We start from the raw sequence: 21,273 nt of genomic DNA on the forward strand, positions 1-21,273 counted from the left end.
GGATCTGACCCACTAGAAGGTACCTCCCGCCGGTATTTGCAGACGGAAAACTGTGACGAGCAGGATAGAGACCAGTATTAGAGGGGCCCTGCCTCTAGCCAGGTAGAGGCACGGGACAACCGTGTCTATTGGACGGTGTGGATCCGATGGCCTGGCACATCAGACCCACAAGAATATAAGGCTTTGGTTGACACTGGCGCTCAATGTACGTTAATGCCCTCAGGACATGTGGGACCAGAGGCTATTTCCATTTCTGGGGTAACAGGAGGGTCGCAGCAGTTGACCGTGCTGGAAGCTGAAGTGAGCTTGACCGGGAAGGAGTGGCAGAAACACCCCATTGTGACTGGTCCAGATGCCCCATGTATCCTGGGCATTGACTACCTTAGGAATGGGTATTTCAAAGACCCCAAGGGACATAGATGGGCTTTTGGAATAGCTGCTGTGGAGACAGAAGCTGCTAAGCAGTTGAATTCACTACCTGGCCTCTCAGAGAACCCTTCTGCTGTGGGACTGTTGAAGGTTGAGGAACAGCGAGTGCCAATTGCCACTACAATAGTGCACCGTCGGCAGTACCGAACAAACCGAGACTCTGTGATTCCCATCCATAAGATGATCCGTGAGCTGGAGAGCCAAGGAGTGATCAGCAGGATCCACTCCCCCTTCAACAGCCCCATCTGGCCTGTGCGTAAGTCCGACGGAGAATGGAGACTGACTGTGGACTATCGTGGCCTGAATGAAGCCACCCCGCCATTGAGTGCTGCAGTTCCAGACATGTTGGAGCTCCAGTACGAGCTGGAGTCTAAGGCAGCGAGGTGGTACGCCACTATCGACATTGCGAATGCATTCTTCTCCATTCCCTTGGCAGCAGAGTGCAGGCCGCAGTTTGCTTTCACGTGGAGGGGTGTGCAGTACACATGGAACCGACTGCCCCAGGGGTGGAAACACAGTCCCACCATCTGCCACGGATTGATCCAGGCTACACTAGAGAAAGGTGAAGCCCCAGAACACCTGCAGTACATTGATGACATCATTGTATGGGGGGACACAGCAGAAGAGGTCTCTGAGAAAGGAAAAAAGATCATACAGATTCTCCTGGAAGCTGGGTTTGCCATTAAAAAGAGTAAAGTCAAGGGACCTGCCCGAGAGATCCAGTTCCTGGGGGTAAAGTGGCAAGATGGACGCCCTCTACTCATCATGCCACTGATGCCACCTGGAGCAAATGGACTGCCCTGATCACGCAGCGCGCCCGCATTGGAAACCCAAATCGCCCTGGGATCCTAGAAATCATCACGAACTGGCCGGAAGGTGAGGATTTTAGTCTAGCAGAAGAAGAAAAAGGAGAGCAGGTAGTACGGGCAGAGGAAGCCCCAGCATACAACCAACTACCAGAAGAAGACATACGCTACGCACTCTTTACTGATGGTTCCTGCCGTATTGTAGGGATGAAACGTAAATGGAAAGCAGCTGTATGGAGTCCCACACGACAAGTTGCAGAAGCTATGGAAGGAGAGGGTGAATCAAGCCAATTCGCAGAGCTCAAAGCTGTCCAGTTGGCATTGGACATTGCTGAACGAGAGAAGTGGCCAAAACTTTACCTCTACACGGACTCATGGATGGTGGCCAATGCCCTGTGGGGGTGGTTGGACAGATGGAAGAAGACCAATTGGAAACGTAGGGGAAAACCCATCTGGGCCGCTGATATATGGCAAGACATCGCTACCCGGGTAGAGAAGCTGATTGTGAGGGTCCGCCACGTAGATGCCCACGTGCCCAAAAATCGAGCCAATGAAGAACATCGCAACAATGAACGGGCAGACCGAGCTGCACAAGTTGAGGTGTCACAGGTGGACCTAGACTGGCAGCACAAAGGTGAACTGTTCTTAGCACGATGGGCTCATGATGCCGCCGGCCATCAAGGCAGAGATGCCACCTACAAATGGGCACGAGACCGAGGGGTGGATCTAACCATGGATGCTATCTCTCAGGTTATCCATGACTGTGAGACATGCGCTGCCATTAAACAGGCTAAGAGACTGAAACCCCTATGGTATGGTGGACGGTGGAATAAATACAGGTATGGGGAGGCTTGGCAGGTTGATTATATCACACTGCCACAGACCCGTCAAGGTAAGCACTATGTGCTCACCATGGTGGAAGCCACCACTGGATGGCTGGAGACGCATCCGGTGCCCCACGCCACTGCCAGAAATACCATCCTGGGCCTCGAAAAACAGGTCCTGTGGCGGCACGGCACTCCAGAGCGGATTGAGTCAGATAATGGGACACACTTCAAAAATAGTTTAGTTACCACCTGGGCGAAAGAGCATGGCATTGAGTGGGTCTATCACATACCATACCATGCAGCAGCTGCCGGGAAAGTTGAACGGTGCAATGGACTGTTGAAGACTACCCTGAAAGCATTAGGTGGAGGGACTTTCAAACACTGGGATCAACACCTAGCAAAGGCTACATGGTTAGTCAACACTAGAGGCTCCGTCAATCGAGCCGGCCCTGCCCAATCAGAGTCCCTTCACACTGTAGACGGGGACAAGGTCCCAGTGGTTCACATGAGAGGTATGTTAGGCAAAACAGTTTGGGTGAACCATGCCTCGAGCAAAGGCAAATCCATTCGTGGAGTTGTCTTTGCCCAAGGACCTGGTTGCACATGGTGGGTGATGCAAGAAGATGGAGAAACCCGGTGCATACCCCAAGGAGATATAATCTTAGGGTAAACAGGTCATAACTCTACCCATATTTGTATCTATATGTATTTGTGAATATGTACATAGTCTAGAATGATGTATGTATATGTGGAGTTAAAAAAGGTTCCATTTGATAGATGTATGGTGGCATGAGAAAAGGAAAAAAAAATTAGGGGTGGATAATGTCATAGTTCGTATTTTTAGCAAAGAATTTTTCTTTCCTTTCCTCCTGCCCGTGTGTGTGCTCTGTGATGGGCCATTTTAGTTGAACAAAAGAATCACCCGGAGCCCTTAACGATGGAGATTTGTCTCCTTGACAACGAAGGGGGGAGTTGGCTGGTGTGTGACTGGAAGGGGGTGGAGGCTGGGGGTGGAGGAGACTCTCTCTCTCGCACTGCCGGGGTGAGAGGCTGCTGCGGGCTGCAGACACTGCCGGGGCTCCTTTGTTTTTTTTCCTGTCGGAGGGGAGTTTCTGGCGGCTGCTCTTGGCTCACCTCTGGCTGACTACAAGCTCTGCTTACAACGGACCCTAATCAGCTGAAGTTTGTGAGTTTTCTTCCATTGGGAGAACTTTCTGTTTTATTGCTGTTGTTCCCCCCCCCTCCCCCCTTCCCCCCGGTGGCAGCCAAGGATCCAACAGCGCCACCTGGTGACGGGCACTGGACATTACAAGTTCAACTCCTTCAGTGATCCAACAGCGCCACCTGGTGACTATAATAGGACACTACAAGTTTTTTACACCTTCAGTGACCCAACAGCGCCACCTGGTGAATGGTACAGGACATTACAAATTTTGCATCTCCAGTGACCCGACGGCGCCCCCTGCTGACTGTGGTTGGAACAGCACCAAAGGGTGCAAGAAATTGAACTATTTCTTTTTTTGCCGGTTTATCAGTTTTGTTCTTGAAGGGGATTATTGGTGGGTATAGGAGTATTACTTAGTTATTTTACTTGAGTTTTTTTTTCGTGTTCCTGTTAATACACACATACCTTTTAATAAAGGGCTGTTATTTTCCCTTTTCCATAATTTGTTTTCCTTCAATTGGAGCCTCTTAATTTTGGATTTATAATTGTTTGGAAAGAGAAGTTTGGGTCTTTTCCTCCTAATTCATCCTCAGCAAAAGACCCTTGTCTCATTTAAACTGGGACAATGCACAAAATCCAAGATCTGGGGTTCTGAAGTTCCAGGTAACAAGCAAAACATATCATGCCCATATCAGATAGTTCCCGCAAACTGCAAATCTTTGCTTCCTGGGGGGCCTTTTGCACTGTCCTGTGGACATTTTCACTGCTGTTGATCATGTAAAAAGTGAACATTTTTCTTCAGGTAGAATAAGACATGCAAATGTAATAAAAAAAACCCAAACCCACCTTTTAAAAACTCCAATAAAATGGGCATGTAGTCTTACGCAAATGCCTTTTATCTGTATGTATGTGCCTCTACACATTTACAGTATCAGCTATCCCAAACTGACATAAAACCACATGACCTATTTGCTCACTATTCATCATGTGCAATTTTCTAACACGGTTTTTCTATAATTGTTGGTAGATCAGGCAAATAAAACAACAAGCAGTTAAGCCACACGTTCATCATACTACTACAAAAACCAACACAGTTCCTTAGGGATTTCAGTGAATTAATTAAATCTACAAGATGAACTATGCAACTGAAGGGCAGTGTCACATCTCCCACGCAATGCTCACACATGGAGCTTAGGAATCCGCGTGGCCAAGGGGGTAGTGTGAGATGGCTGCCTGAAGCCTGAGACATGAAAAATCAACCTCATGACCTCCTTCCTTCCTACCCCTCAAGCCTATCAATCCCTTCCAAGAAAACAAACGGACCATTGCAGCAAGTATGGCTGCACAGTGCTTAAAAAAACTTATGTATGTTTTAAATCTCTAAGGTGACCACTTCAGGCACACAAGATAAGAAGGCAGAAGGTAAGGATGCCAAAGATGAACAAAATCAACATAGTACCAAGGTAGATGTCAGGCAATCAATCTCTGAGTTTAAAGTCCAAATAAATTGACATCCATGAATCTGCCAAGAAAGCTAATCATATGGAAGATCCAGAGGGATGGGAGGGAGGAGGGAGAGAGAATGTGTACAGGGTGATATGGGATGAAGCTGCACAGTCACAGAGGTGTGCTGGAAAGCAAAGAGATGCAAAGAGGAGAAAAGGAGAAAGGCAGGGAGAAAGAGAGAATGAAGCTTCCGATAGCTGATACAGGGAATAATGTGAGAAAAATCAATGTGGAAGAAAGAACCACCCGGAAACATAAAGGAGGAAGCCTGCTCTGTTATGTGAAACCCTCATTATACAGTTGTTCAATCTGAGCCTGTTGGGAAAAATGAAACTGGTCGGAGCACCCAGCACAGCATTTCCTGTGTTTGGGCCTCAAAAATTCTTGAACCTAATTACGATGCTTCATCGCCACCAACTGAAAGATGTAATTATGAAGAAAGCAAGAAACAATCTACAGATGAAATTTGAAAGAAAAAAATTCCAATTGTTCCACTGGAAGAAAAAAAAGTAACAAAGACAAAAGAATGGGGAAAGTATAATGACTGACATTCAGGAGCAGTCACGTCTAATTGAAATGAGGACATTAAAACTCAGTCATATAGTTTCCACGTATCTGTAGGTTTAGAAAAAGATAATTTCCATAAAGGCAACATAAGAACATCCAGTCTCTCACAGCAATTTTTTTGTCATTTTCACAGTACATGGAAACATAGCAAAGGAGGAGTAGCTAGGCAGATATTAAGCCATAGCACGGGGGCAGGAAAAGATGGGATGAATAAGGAGACTAAGACAAGATCAGAGTAACCTGAAGATGAACAAAGAGAGTTATCATGAGTTACAAAGAACTGGAAAACTGGAAGTTGGACACTAGCACACTGGTATTATGAAGAAATAGTTCAGAGTTTTAGCAAGAACTCTTAAAAAAAAGTTATTACCCAAAAAAAAAAAAAAAAGAAAAGAAAAAGAAAAAGACAGCAAGAGTGAATAGAACAGAGAAAACTGAAACACAAGAAGTCATGAAAAGGCTGTAGCTAAGCCTTCTTCATCGGAAACCTCTAGGCAGAGGAAGACCTCCTAGGAATTGGAAGAAACACTGCCAGTGATCAAGATGAGAAGAAAAGACCTGTGCTTTCAGCAAAGCACAGTTCTTCGGAGGCAGATTTATGCTACTTACATGATTTTAGTCTTTCATTTAAACTGGAGGGAATACAGGAACACAGGAAAATTACTACAGGACAAGAAATGATGACACTATCAACAGAAATCAACATATTCAGCCATATATGTAAAGCTTAAAATTAAAAATAAGTTGCCATGGAAAGGTTCATGCTATCAAAGAAAGAAATATCTGCTTGGTTTCAAGTTCTTTGATGGGCTAAGCAGTTGTTATTTATGATTTTTTACTTGAAAGCAACATCTCTGGATGTCAAAGGACTAAACAGGGTTATCATAGAGAAGAACACTGGCAGAAGTTAAAACCCCCAACAACCACAACTCTAAGTGAAATGCAAAGCAAGACCAGCTCAGATCCAGCTGTATTATTTTGTTTAAAAAAACCTTTTTTTCAGAAAGGATGAGAAGGGATAATGATCAGCTGTATTTACTGTCTCAGCTGAATCAATAGAAGACTACTGGATATTTGCTAAACATACACTTCTTCAGTTTCTGTGTCAACTGGAGGATGAAAAAATCCAGTGTTACTAAACCACACTGTTGTGAGGTCACCAAGAACAAAAAGCTCACAGGTAGCCCACAATAATCAAACAGTAATATAACAATGACAACTCTTCAAAGGATTTATCTCCCAATAATAGCTATTTGCAAAAGGAGAAATCAGGCTTTGGAACACTGCAGTTTTATACAGAAGCCTCACCAGGAGAACCTGATTAATGAGAAACAGCTAAAGAAGCAGGTGAAGCATGAATCCTCCTACTTTACCAGTTCCATCTCCCAAATTACTAGAGAACCATACAGAAAGGAATGAGATTATACATTTTATTCACATCCTTATCATTTATATCCCCAAGATAGATCTAATCTCTAACTCTTTCATGAAGTGAACAGGAGCAGGAGAACCTGGTTCCCTCAAAATGTCATATCATGTCCCATCCCATTCTAAGTAGTTTGATCATTTGGTAGGGATCCAAAAATCCAGAAATGAAAAATTTAATTTTTTGTATTACCAGAACAAAGTTTGTGTGTGTGTGTGTGTCAGTTGGAAAAAGGGGTTTTGTTAAAAAAGATATAATAAGATACAGGAATAGATCAAGAACTAAATTTAAAGAAAAACTAGAGAGAAGAAGGTTTCAGGAATTTCATAAATCCTATGCTCAAATAGATTTAAAAACAACTAATAGGATAGTAAGCTGAACACGGGCCACAGAGAGCAGCAACTGAGTACATCAACAGATATACAAAATGTTTAGGTTTTTGGTGTTTTTTTTTGTGTTTTGTTTTTGTTTTTTTTTTTTTTTTTTTAAGTTGTAAAATATTAGCTCAAAATTCAAAGGGGATCAAAAAGTAACGTATTACTCCACTAGCTAACAGCTCCCAACAAAAGGCAGTTCTCCAGCTTAGCAAGTCATGTGCTTATTTTACTAATTATTGTAAAGGTGTCTTTATCTCTGATACACTAAGCTCTGCAGTTACTACAGATAGCTCGAAGTAGTAGGTTTGCCAAAGATGTGAAATTGATAAGGAAAGAACATAATGAAAAAATAACAGAAAAACTTTTAAAGGCAAAAGCAAGTATAAAAACTAGCAAGACTCCAGTCTTTTGAATGTAATTTTATCAAGTATGTGAAGTGGCACTAGTTTTTCCTTGACAGATTTGTTTAATGGTATTTTGCCAGAGGAAGAACCTATCCTATCTACAGAAGAAGTTGTCTTATGTTCTCCCCGAAGCTGCCTTTGTGTTCTTCCTGAAACAAGAAATGCCCTCACTCCATACAACAGACGTCTCATTTGCTGAAGATCACTAGATGTCAAATAATCTTTGAAGAGAACAGCAAAAGATTAGAGACTTGTTTTTCCTATTCTCAACTGATGAATGTTTAGATGCTGAACTTGATGTGTATGAGTCCCATTCTTTAAACGGACCACCTCCCCTCATGCTAGTCAAAAAGTATATGCTTCAGCCAATGGTATTGGTTATTCCCTTTTTGATTTATTGAAGGAAGCAAACAGTAACCTACTTATTAATTCTCCTACTTATAAAGCTTTTTGTAAAGTCTTTTGAGTAAACAATATGGTATTGTGAATTTATTACAGGAAGAAAAATCACAGAAGCACAATAAAGATCATTGTTCCATTGTTCACAAAACAATTTCCTACTATCAACAGTCAATGATGAATTACTTATTTAACATAAATTAATGTCAAAATATTATTCTGTGTGTGAATAGACAGCTACACACTGCAAAAATAAAGTCATCCTTTCAGAAAACATCACATGTCAAACAGGTAATAAATGCTATTAGGTGCCTGGAAATCAAGTATCATGAAATTTAGAAAAACTGTATCATGGCATTTAGCAAATGCCAAACAGATCCGGGATCTGAGCAAAGTAATTTCCAGGCTATGGAAAACACAATCATTATTTTGCCAAAGGTATCTTCCATGGTTTCCCCCCTCCCCCCCCCTTTTTTTTTTCTTCTCCTTCTTTCTGTAATTATTTCAGAAAGAATTACCTTGGCAGGAATGGAGAGAGAATCTTTACAATTCTCCAAGATCTGAAAAACAAGCACTAATGAAACAGAAATGCTTCCACTAGTAAGAAATTGTGGCAGCCCACTATAAATTACTCTGCAGACATAATCTCCAGGAGGATTCGACAACGAGTTCAGGACAGACAGAGCAGAAAGTGTCTATCTTTCCTTTCCTAATGGCAGCAATGAAATTAACAGTAAGCTTCATCATGAACCTGTCATTTTGCAATATAAGGGAAGAGAAAGTATGCATATGGTAGACTAGTTATTTACTGAAGAATCTAAAGTTCTAGTCAAAGCTTTGAGCACAAAATCAGCTTTACCTGCCACTTTATCCTCTGGATCCAAAACCTTCAAGTAAAGCACCATGCTTCTCAAACCCTTAGGATTTTTTATGTTGTTTGTTTCAAACAGAAATTTGGCCTTACTTGCTTATGTTCAACTAAGAAACAGATACTCCAACTAACTTGAATTAATCGTTCCTTATGGTATGAGATAACAAATCTAATAAACAAACGTATGTATAAGTCACAGGAAAGGCGGGGGAAAAACTGAGCAGACCACCACCACCAGCAGGAGCATAGTGGTCTGTCCAGCACTGAGTTGTTTACAAGAATGTATAAAAACAGATTTTTGGTCCACAACTTATTCATGGAAAAACCCTACATTCTAACCTCAACATTGTAAAGGTGTTATACTTGTTAAATTATCTCTGCCCACTAAAAGTCAAATGTATGACTTTCACATTTCCTCAATTAAATATTTTTTTTTTAAATAGCCTTTAACTTGCACATTTACCTTAATACAGTTTAAAACAAGTAAAGCAATAACTTTGCTTATTGATTTAAAAATAAATGCACTCGACAGCAAAGGAGAGTCAAGCCTAAACAAATATTATTTTTTCCATTTTTTAAAATCTCTGAGAGAACAGAGAAGTTGTTCACATGGTCTGTTTCAAAGACATTGTAAGTGAACTAGATTTACATACATATATAAAAAGATACACTTCAATACAGAAAGTATATGTGCATAGAATATGACTAAATGCTGGGAAGCAAGTAAGGTACATTTTTTTACATAACATATGTGGCCAATGATAAAAGATTGCTGGGGCATAATTTAATGAGCAAATATTAAGACTAGAATGATTTTTAAAATGAGATTTTCATCTTTAGTAAAAACAGTCTCACAGAAATAAAGATTCGTAATTTTCTTTGTCAGTACATACAGGAGTACAAATAAGTTTCTTATTGACCAAAGGAAAAAATTCCCCACAGCAGTAGCAAAGTACAAGAAATATGAAAGTTTCTTTAACAGGAAACATTAACCCATCAAGTGTGTTCTGAATGGGCACAGAACAAATAGATATTTAAATATCTTTAGATTGTTATAATTCCATCAGTGTTGAAATATCTGCCCTAGAATACATCTTTGTCCAACCTATTTGTAAATTAAAGGCTTTCTAGACATATCTGGTTTGATAAACATGGGTCAGTTGTTTCACTCAAACCACAAACATGGTTGTAGTTTAGGGAAAAGAGGTTAATAATAATAATAATAATAATAAATAATACATTTCACCTTAATTAACAGCAAAATATTATATATTGATATAACTGAATCTCTGACACAAACAAGCAAAAACATCACTTTTGTCATCACCTTAATTATGTTATTTACAAGGCTGTGATTTGAAAATCCTTTCAAGCTTCCTAGATTAATAAAAGAAATAGTTATTTAAAGAAAGGGAAATGACAGCATCTAATGAAGGGAGGAGGATGAGCTCCCATCTGTCTGTTACAAAAGGATTGGTACAAGACTCTGGAATGTAAGTCATGGGCTCCCTCCTGGGACACCATACTTGTGCTCCCTTGAGGCAGGGATGGATTGGGAATTTTCAGAGAAACTGGTCCAACAGCAGCACATCTGTAACAGCTGCAAATACAGCATGGGCATAAAAGGGCATAAAAGGAAAAAAAGCAACGCGGGCACGTCCTGCCAGAATGTTGGATTTTTTGCCTTCAAAAGTCACGAGCACTGGTGGTTAGCCAAAACATACAGCATTATACAGATTTTACTGTGAAACTCGGGACTACGCAGTGAGTAAAAAGACCCAGTAAGATCCAGGGCCTCGCTTGAAACAAGATTTAACAAAAAAACCCCAAACAAAAAAACCAACAACTGGCCCACAATAAATGACTCTTTTATGGGCCATCAATACTCAGAGTAAAGAGCCAAACACATGCCAAGATTTAAGCCACTTACATCAATATTTTTGTCACTGATTTAAACCAGGAGACTCTTTAAAACTCAAAAGCCAGTTTAACTGATGAAGTATTCAAAAACAAAGAAAAAAAATCAAATAGTTTATTTATTAGTGACTTCAAAGTGCTAGTTGTAAAGTGAGCCACTATATCTTGCTCTAGCACTGGGAAAAAGCAGCACTAAAGTCATCCGTTTGTTACTTCCCTGCAACCTTTAGAAAGGAAAGAGCCTATTTTTGAATAAACAACTCATTTGCTTCACCCAGTCACTCAGCTGAAACAGCGTTTCACGAAGTGTCTGTCCTTCTGTCTAAATTTCAGTCCCCTTCCATACAAATACATGCATCCATACACACCTGTGTATATGTTCATGTATGTATACAAGCTTCCCAACCACTTTCAACATTTTTAAGAGATACAGGGATGTCAAATGTGTCACGTCCACACAAGCTTCACTGAGACACAAACTAGAGGCACAAGGTCACGGTTCCACCGCAGGAAAAGTTCTGGTATGAACCAAATAGGACAAGATGAAATGGCCTTAAGTTGCACCAGGGGAGGTTTAAATTGGATATCAGAAAAAATTTCTCCATCAAAAGGGTTGTCAAGCAATGGAACAGGCTATTCATGGAAGCGGTTGAGTCACCATCCCTGGAGGTGTTTTAAAGGAGGTGTGGATGTGGCCCTGATGGCACTGAGCTCAGCAGCTCACAGCCAGCCACGCCATGGGGTAGCCTCTTCTCTCAGGAATAATCTGGAGAGACCAAAGAGGGAGGATGGGACTCTGAAAGTCAACTAATACAATCTCTGACAAAGCTCCCATATTTGGAGAAACTGCCAACAAAAGGTGCTTTAAGCAGACACAGGACACACATTTCCCCTCACCACTGCTCCACTAGCTTTGTGACTCACATGCAATCTCACTACCTTTAACAGAGTTTCACGGATGTAACTGGATGTGTACTTTGGTCCTCTACGTTCTTTATGAAAACAAGACAGGACCTATGCTAATGCAAATGATTTGACTCTGCCTTTACCCTCCCACCTTTGTCTTGGGACCACAAAGTAGTTCATTTGTTCATTTAAAAGAAAAAAGTAAAGATCAAGAGAAGGTAATTACTGACTTACTGCAGAGACTCCCAAGATGTGCTGAGGAATAGGTTACTACTAAATAAATAATAATATTAAAAAAATTAAGAATAGCATTATTAAAGTTTTGGTAGTATCTACATCAATAACTAGAAGAGGGTATTAACAACACATTAATGACAGTCATTTGGAAGGACTGCAGATGTTAAAAAAAGAGAAGAGCTCAAATAGGAGCAGAAAGATAATAACCCAAAAAGTAACACAGTGAAAAAAAAATGACAATACATCTACAATACAAGCAATACATTTAGAATACAAATACAGCAACTAGGGAAACCCAGTTCTTAAAAATTAGTCAAATCTGGAAGGCTCTGATGACACAAAAGGCCTGGGGATGACATAAAGCTACAAATTAAAGGTTGAAAACTTACACCTTGAAGTAGGAGAAGAGGAAACAACTATGTTCGCATAACCATCTCCTGTTTAATATTTGTATCTGGGCACTCCATAACCCTAGGAGAATGAAACAAAAAGAGCCCCAACCCCCCTCTCTTCCTCCCCCAGCCGCCACCCAGAAAATGCAGAAAAAGAAAAAGCAAGAGTTTTTGAGAGTAGAAAAAACCTATTAGTTAAAAATGATAGAAAGATGGAGGTGAATTTTAGCCACTGTCCAATCTATCTTCTATAGACTCACTTTGTAATGGAAAGCAAACAGAGCCAAATGAACTAATGAGGTCTCTTTAATTTCCAGTTTCCAAGACTTTGTACATTTTCTATCTCTTCCATTTTTATCAGAGCCTTGGCATTATTTTTATTGAAGTTAGGGAGGGGAGGGATGTTTTAGAAATTTTTTTACTATTATTTAGTCAATAAGTAAGTTAACTTGGTAAGAGGAAAAGGAGGTCATATAGTATTCAAAAAGATACAATACTTGTTTTCTTTTTTTCCCCTCCAGTGCTCTGTATTGAAATCTGAAAAGCCTGTTTCAGATTCTGCACGTTGCTATTGCACATGTAATAATAGGACACACTGGCCTTTGATACAATTCTCTTCAGGGAACAAAAGCTTCCTTTGGCACAACTACAGCCACTGCTTGTTGTAGGTTACACATGTCTTTCCAGTCAAGCATGATTAATAACTGTTAAAAAAAAAAATGCTCATGACCCATGGCAAGTATTCTTTCAACTATAATACCAGCATTATGGGCTCTGAATCTCAGTAATTTTAAAATGTGCTTCTACAATGGAACTATAATTTAATTACTTTTTCTGCAGCCTGTTCCATTTTGTTTCATCACTTTGATTGCACCATGCACTTGGCAGCTTATGGAAGACTGCATCTGCCTCCAGGATTATTTCACTGGGCTCTTTCGACATCTGTTTCTGAAAATGACTTTATTTGCAGTGGCATAAAGAATAATCAGAGACTTGTTTAATCCATATAAATTGGAAAAGCGAGAGACACGGAGACAGAGATGGAGACAGGGAAGAGACTGGGGGAAAAGAGAAAGTAAATCTATGCTGCATGATGCAGAAGACATCAAAATAATCTCTCCTTTTCCTGTACTTCCGAAAATTCTGTTAACTGATGGATGATATGATACATGAAAAGATGAGTCACTAAGTCCTTTTAACGTTTAGGAAGGAGTTCATAGCCGCAATACATAAGACATTTTAGCCAAAGCCTCATGTTGCGCTTGATCAGTTTAATATAATTTTCAGGAATTACATTTGCAACCTCATCCACTGAGAATTACAAAACAGTCTGAAATGATCTGTAGCAGTTGACAAAAGTCCTTATAATAAATGAGCTAAACCCAGGCTCCAGCCTGACCTGACATGCTTCCACAGGCAGCTACAGCCTGGTGCAGAGTGCCATAGCACAGTTTAGCAGTCACCCTGATGGATAACTTCCCACATACTATCAGTCATGGACTGGGTCACCTGTGTATCATATGGCCAAGTGTAAGGCCTCTGTAACATGCCCCTGCCTGCATGAGCTTTTATTCAGCACAGTGGAAACCACCACTGTCACTCACGTTTACTTTTGTGTTATGGATGTGTTTGTTAACACACAAACCATTTATAAGCATTTAAAGAAGTATTCTCTAACAGATCACAGCTGTTGGCCAGGTTTTGTTTCATTCTTTAGTTCTTTTTTCTTATTTTTTTTCAGATGGTGAACAGATATTTGTTAAGAAACATCCATTGCCTCCCTAAGAAAATGCTGCAGAGAGGTAGCTCCAGCAACAGAAGCCGACAACATGGCTTTAGGGACCAGGGCCACTAAAGTTCAAAGCACTGGAGTGAGTAGACCATAAGCATAAAAAGCAAAGCAATCCCTACCATGGTCTTAATTTTGAGAGCTTAAAATCTTGCGCATCTTGTTGCTCCTTTCTTTTTGGAGATTTATTCTGTGTTATTTGCTGGTTTTCTGGGCTATACTGCTTTAGCAAGCACGTCAGAAACGAGCTGGTTTGGACAGATATATTTTACTACGAATTACTTAAAAAGAACCCCAAAGGAGGCCTTACAGTTCTCAGAAGAAGAATGAAGAAAAATCATTGTCCCCAGAAGTAATAGGTATCATGGAAATGCACAATAGCTGGACCCAAACAATTCTGTAATAGTCTGACTCCCATATGGTCATGTAGCCTTAAATAACTGTCACAAACATTTGGGCTTTCCTTTCCCATATGACCAGAATGACTCTTGCCGCAGTCAAGATCCCAGCTTCCTTCTGGGACTCCATCCATTTAGGGCATGTAACATGCTCTTAAGAGGTGCCCATGCACTTTGCCGTTGTCCCCACCAGAAAGTCACAAAAGCGAAAATCAGAAAATTCCTCCTCTTCTGTATTGCACTGCCTCACCTTTCCTCAGCAAAATACAGCAGGTGAGCTGAGGACACGAAAAAAAATCAAAGCTCCCACACTGCTGATCTACTTACAGGCAATACGAGAAGCAAAACTCCACTGGCAACCTGTGTATCCAGTAACTTGGCAAGCTTGACAGACTGCATTTGGAAGCCTGGTTATTTTCATAAAAGACATAATCCCCAAAGTAAACAACTCAAACTTTTGGAAGGAAACAGACCAAAATAAAAATTCACAGCTAGCAAAAAGGAAAAGAGTCACTGGTGTATTTTGCTGACGAATTATTTGAAACCCCAGAGAACAAGGTTCTCTCCCTTCGTTTCTAACCAACCCCCACCAATATCTCTCTGATGTCTGAGGGCGAGGTGAAGATTAGATAGAAGATACCAGCTATTCACAGAAGGTTTCTATTTGGCTAAATCAGATAGGGAAGCTGCCTTGAAGAGCGATCCACTCCAGTGGTAGAGCATGCTGTGAAAATCCTATTAACAGAGATTATTAACAATTATTTTGTTTCTTTTTTTATTTTTTCTTTTTAATTTAGGCAAATTTACTTCCTCCCCTCATTTTCCACCTCACAAGCTTGGGCTGCAACACAGCAGTTGTGCAAGGCCAGTGGCAAAGAAATTATTTACTGCTTTTCTAGAGCTTTGAAGTAAACTGTACACACCATAAGACACACAGAGGTTATTACAATCTGACAAGGCTTTGTCGGCTTGCCAGTATTAGCAAAGAACAAAAGCCATCACGCTTAACTAGAACTTCTCCTTAAAGAATTTGTAGGAATTTACTGTTTAACAGCCAAAGTGAAAATAGGTTTGCCTCTGCAGTACCAGCTAGTGAACATTACTGGACAACAAGTAGATGCCTGTGCTGTACTGCTGGCCAGATGTGGCTAGGCATCTCTGTTTCATAAAAAGTGTCCTTAAAGACAGGATAACTGTTTGGACATACAGATGTTTACCTTAGCTTAGTCAAATGAACTTGGGATGAAGCTTTCAAACCACTGGTAGCTCCTGAAGAGACAGAAGGCTATGCAATCCTTTAAGCAGTGGTAATAAAAGCAGTTTATAAGGTCAGGGTCAAGCCAGGACAGGGTAGCATGGGGCAAATGCCTCTTTACTCAGGTTACTTAACAACAATACAGTCGTAAGCTGTTGCCTGTGCTGATGCCAATTTGGATGCTGGTGCCAGCACCTGCTCAGATGTTCAGAGATTGGGTACGTGCTTCAAGGCAGTGTTGGACAGACTCTCCTGCCAGCAGGATGCCAAGGAGGAAGGCTGAACGAGAAAAGGGTGGGAGCTGCACCCTGACGCCAAGGGAGCAGGGGGCCATGTGAAGAAGACAAAGGAGAAAGGGTGAAAATGTGGCACTGAGTCAGAGAAGAGTACTTCTGCCATCACTTGTGGAGGGAAGATGGTGCCCCATGCTGCAAAAGGCAGAGGACACAGCAGCCAGCTAACTTGGCTATTTGTTTTTTTCTAAGGGAGCATTGAGAGCAAAGAGTCAGTGGAGATGGAATGATTGACAAGAGGGGAGAGACCAATCAAACTGGTGCTAAGAGTCTGGGATTGCACCAGCCATGATCAATATTAACAATGAAGTAGGCATAAAAGTTGAAAAAAGCACCAGGGTAGGTGCTCCTGGCACAGAGTTCAGAGTATAGGTATGGTCACACTTGACTCATAAATACTTGAGACAGGCAGTGTGAGGATATTGTGTCTGTCCTCTTAAAAGCAATTTTTTAAGAGGTCAAACTTGTGTTTTAAGCAAAGTTGAAAAACCAGTTTGAAAGAGTGAAAATTCAGTGGAAATTGATTTGGGTCTTCTCACACAGTAAGCAGTCCTCACTGGGGAAGAGCTCTCCTCCTCCTGTCACCACTGGCTCACCCAAAGCACTTAAGACACATCTCAGGAAGCAGCAGGAAGAACAGTTCAGGCATTTCCACTAAACCCCATCAGCAAGAGAAATTCAGAAGCACAACCTGCCTTTTATCCACCAACCCTGTCTTAAGCAAGGCACAGAAATGTTTTTTGAAGACACTGTAAAGGCTGCACTGGAGTAGCTCCCTCCAGAAGTGAAACCGGTGTGTCAGTAGAAACAGCAGAGATGCCTCCTGAGTGCTGACAGGTTATTTAGGTCCAGCTGACTACAAAACTGGGTGATTTAGGCTTGAATTAACAAGCATGTGGAGGATCCTGGAGCCTGCCCGTTGTGGGCACAGCTGCAGCCAAAACACCATGCCACCAAATCTTGCTACCAGGAAACAAAATGTTGTCTGCAGTCATTCTATCTTAAAAATTAAGATCGTAATTATAGGACAGCTATCTCCCAGCAACTACCCACAGAGGCTGTCCAAGACTGTCTGGAGTCAACTAGTTACACCCAATGGCACGTCAGAAGAGCCAACCTGCTCCAATGTAATTGCTCTTAAGTCAGCACCAAAAAAGGACCACACTACAGCATATTAACTGTTCCTTACCCCTTTCCCCTTGACATACAAATTAACCATTTTCTTGCAGCACTTAAGGAAACTTATTTAAAAATTGCTTTCTGATGCTCTATTTCTCAGCTATGTAACTGATTTTCATCTACAACTTACATACACATCCTTGAAGTGAAATCAATTAAAAGTGACTGAAATGAAAATGGACCCTGTTTGCAATGGGCAGACCTAGTTTCTGTGTCTGTCCTTCACCTCAATAGGAGAAGTGGTAAGATACAAAAGGAAAATGATCTTTGTGGGAGGCTTCACTGGTCTCTACTTAATAAGCTGCTGTTCAGTATGTGAAACACACAACAGTGTGCACCTTCATGTCCACACATCTACTTATAAAACCAGTGTGCAGTGGTAACAGGTTTGATGTACTTTCTATAAACTGGGATATGACACCAAAATGCTGCCAAAGGAACTAGCCTGCATTACTCCAAAACCAAATCACAATTTTCCCAGACTGCAACAGTCTTAAGCATGTTTAATATTGAGCTCATGAGCAGGATCTTCTTTGTCTTCAACTGCTTCCATAAAGCTGAAGCTCTGTCTTTGTAACAGCATTCAGTCACACTACCTAGTTTTCCCAGCCTACACTGTAATATAAAATCAAGATCATTGAGAGATCAGCCATGCAATACACATATACATATATATCTACTCATTCTGCATAAAACTGCCTGTATCAGCCCCAATGCCCACCCAGTGCTCAGAGATAATATTTTTATCGTTTTATCACACAGTCATTCTATACACAAATGTCAGATTATGTATTATTCTTGGCAATGCAAATGTCAGTTTGGATTGTTCACAGGCTACAGACATGCCCAAGGTTACTCTGGGTCCCCTTTGGAGCTGAGGCATGAATTCTCAGAACCTCACAGAATGAAAAGCCTTTCCCACACGGGTACACTGGTCTTGCCTTTCTGGTATGAAAGACGCACAAATAAAATATTAAGTCTGTGCTTTCTGACCCCTAAATTGCAGCATCAAAAAAAAAAAAAAAAAAAAAGAAAGCAGGGCAGGACAACTTCTATGGATATGTAAAATTAATGATCCAGCTTCTCTGATCAATGAGCACAGGTGAATGTAGAGCGAAAAGTCACAGGTAGGGCTCTTCTGGGCACAAACTAGACCTTTAAGGAGAACGTCAGGCATCTATAAACCATGTAAAGGAGAACATCTATAAACCATGTAAAGGAGTCATACACCTGGTACATAACTTTTACAAAGAATCACTCCTTTACTGCTTCTTCAGCAACCTGTTGATTATGAAATGTTAATGGCGGATGTCTGTGAGGTAAGAGTGTGAAAGAGAAGGCATTTTAGGGAAAAGAAAGTATCAGACATACCTGGTGTGTTAATTGTTGCCCTTTGTTTCCCTTGATTTCCCTGTCTTCTAAACAGAAAAGGTGGTGAACCACTCTGAAAGATTTCCTGGGCTTTTCCCATAGCCTCCAAACGGCTCTGCGTCACAGCTTCTCACTGTGACAGATTTGATTAATGGCAAAATTAAGGAAAAAAGATGTAGACTGTCTGAAAATGTTAAACCTAATAATTTTGTGGTTTGGTTTGGGTTTTTTTTTGTTCTAAAGTCTGAGAAGCATAAATTCTGCTGAAATATTAGGACCTTAGAAAAGAATTACACAGGTAGTTTGTTATTAAGGCTAGCTGAACAAACCCCCCCCAGAACCTCCAAAACCACAACACTGCCTCCCAGAGTTCTTCTTCAAAGATGAAGTTTCCAATGCTACGCAAAACCTAAGGTACCATGTTTTTTATATGAGGTGTGTATGTGTTAATAGAGGGACATCTTGGTCACATCCCCAAGCCATAGGCAAGCTGATAGTGCCTCTCCTCACTCTGAGCCTTCCTCCCTGCATCAGGTCTCTGCTGGTTAGTTCTAGAGACTCAGACTGAAATATTCTGAATTTCAGCAACGTATTTCAGCAAAGTCCCATCTGTGTTACCTAACAATATGTCAAATATCATCCATTCTCAAACATTCTTGCAATTGAAAAACAGTGAAAGCCAGCTCTTCCAGGAATACAGATAACCAAGACAACTGCAGTACTGAAATGTTACTGTACTCTTACTAGTAATAGCAAAAATAATAGCAGAACAACAAAAGAAAAATGCAAAGATGACTAAATACTTCAGTAATACCTTTCAGGTCATGCAAATACATAATGCAAGTCTTTCTATTACCTGCATCACAGAAGCACAGAAGCTGATGCAGAGGAATAGTTCCTGCTTACGTGTTCTCTTCCCCCACCCGCCCCCTCACACCACTCCCCAGCTGCTGATATCCCAGCACTTCTGAAAATGACTCTTTTACCATCCACCTTTTGGAAATACATAATGCAAACTCAGTGGGTCTTACCACCTCCTTACTGATGGACTATTAACATGATCTGGCTTGACCTTAAGTGTAGACTGAACATGGTAACAGTTGCACTCTTTCAGAAAATGAAGTACGGAGTTATTAATTTTGCTACCAGAATCATCAAACCAGAGTTTCTTATCTGTGGAAATGAAATTTCTTTCAGATGACATACTTACAAAAAAAAAAATAAAATTCTAGCAAAACATAGGGCTGTAACTCTGAGACGTAGGTTTGGCCGGACGTAAATTTGTACACAGCCTACTACAAAAGGCATCTTTGTGGTCTCTCCCATAAATCCATAATAAAGTGACAGGCTACTTGAAAGACTATCACGAAAACATCTTTTTCATGGAAAACTGAGTTGTTCTATTGTTCTTTTCTTTTTAATTTAAAACAAAGAGTCTTATTTTTTTTGAATGAAGGACATTCATTCCAAATCCCACTTTCCAATTTTAATCACAAAATATGTTTGCAGCATGTATTAGAATAACTATGGCTCTTCCCAGGAAGAGGTCTTTGCTGGATGAAGTGGCAGCTAGAAGATATCATGTAGCTGGTAGAATAAAAAAATGGGAATCCACTGACCAGGCTCTCTCCTGAGCTTTGACGGAAAACTCCCTTTCCTCAGCCCATTCTCTCCCTTGCTTGACCGCAAATGCACTTCTCTGGACTGTGACAGGAAGGAGGACTTTGGCCTCCACGTGGAAGAGGGACACCCTACTGTCCTCTGTCCATTCACTCCACAGAGGAGCAGCTCAGCAATGAGCTCAGTAATGAGACACAGGTATGGAAGGGTGGTTGGAGAGCAAACACTAGCAATGACAACAGAGAGGCATGAAGCCCTACCCTGACAGCACTCACACTACAGACCATGGCAGGTACCCTGAAGTCCAGGTTCGGATGAGTGAAAGTCCCCGTGTCCAGCATTTCCTCTGGTGGGTGCTGCCAGAATATACAGAAACTGAGTCCAAGGTCTCAGGTGCAGCTGAAGTCCTCTGAATCCAACCACCCATGCCATTTCCTACATTGCAGCTGTCTTCCAGATCCTGCAGGAATTCTGGCCAAGCCCAGACTTGCTATTTAGACCAATACCTCGTATGACTGCAAGCTCAAGACTCACAAACTTACATGTTCTCACTGCCAAAAATGGTGCAGCAAATTCTGCAGCTACTAAAGACAGTAACATCCCATGGACTATTTGGGGACTCACCTAGCTCAGAGCAAGGGGCCACAGCTACACAGGACCACAGCAAATGGAAACAACATCTAGTTCTATACGTAGGCTTAGTTGTGACAGCATGTCTGCTTCCTAGTAAGGACTAACTAGATCAAAACTACAGGTTTCTGCCAGCATGGGCTATTGAGGGACACGAATATGCAGCTTTTGGGTGCTAAAGATCTGCTGATGCAACCTTCCAGGCCAATATATGGCCAAAACCATGTATTTACCAGAAGCAGTTTACAATGCCTGAAGATTATGTACAAGCTATAACATTCTCACTTGGTAGCCCGAGCTGTAAACACAGTAGGTTTCCTTATTTCCATTGGGACTGCTTAAGTGACTGAAGGTATACAGGACTGGGCCTTATCCTTGTGCTGGTAACACTACCTTGAACTCTACAAGGTGAGAGCCATTTACATCTTTACTAGATTAAAACTGCAGGCTTCATTTGAGTTTGCCTTTCAAACAGATTTAATTTAGAGGATTCTGTGTCCCTTTTGTTC

At 41.1% G+C, this 21,273-nt stretch overlaps 1 protein-coding gene across 22 annotated transcripts in view; it reads right to left on the reverse strand.

The window, feature by feature from the left end:
• The window catches only part of LOC126645767 (poly(rC)-binding protein 3-like), a 504,091-nt gene that overhangs the window by 70,308 nt on the left and 412,510 nt on the right, over positions 1-21,273 (reverse strand). Inside the window, exon 5 of one of the 22 annotated variants that reach the window (XM_050326542.1) lies at positions 18,515-18,647. The exons of the other annotated variants lie outside the window; for them this stretch is intronic. The gene's annotated coding sequence lies outside the window, so the exon portion shown is untranslated. The remainder of the gene's footprint in view (positions 1-18,514; positions 18,648-21,273) is intronic. 22 annotated transcript variants of the gene reach the window in all.

The sequence above is a fragment of the Myiozetetes cayanensis genome, unplaced genomic scaffold, assembly GCF_022539395.1.
Source record: "Myiozetetes cayanensis isolate MyiCay16 unplaced genomic scaffold, myiCay2020 scf1, whole genome shotgun sequence".
NCBI lineage: Eukaryota > Metazoa > Chordata > Aves > Passeriformes > Tyrannidae > Myiozetetes > Myiozetetes cayanensis.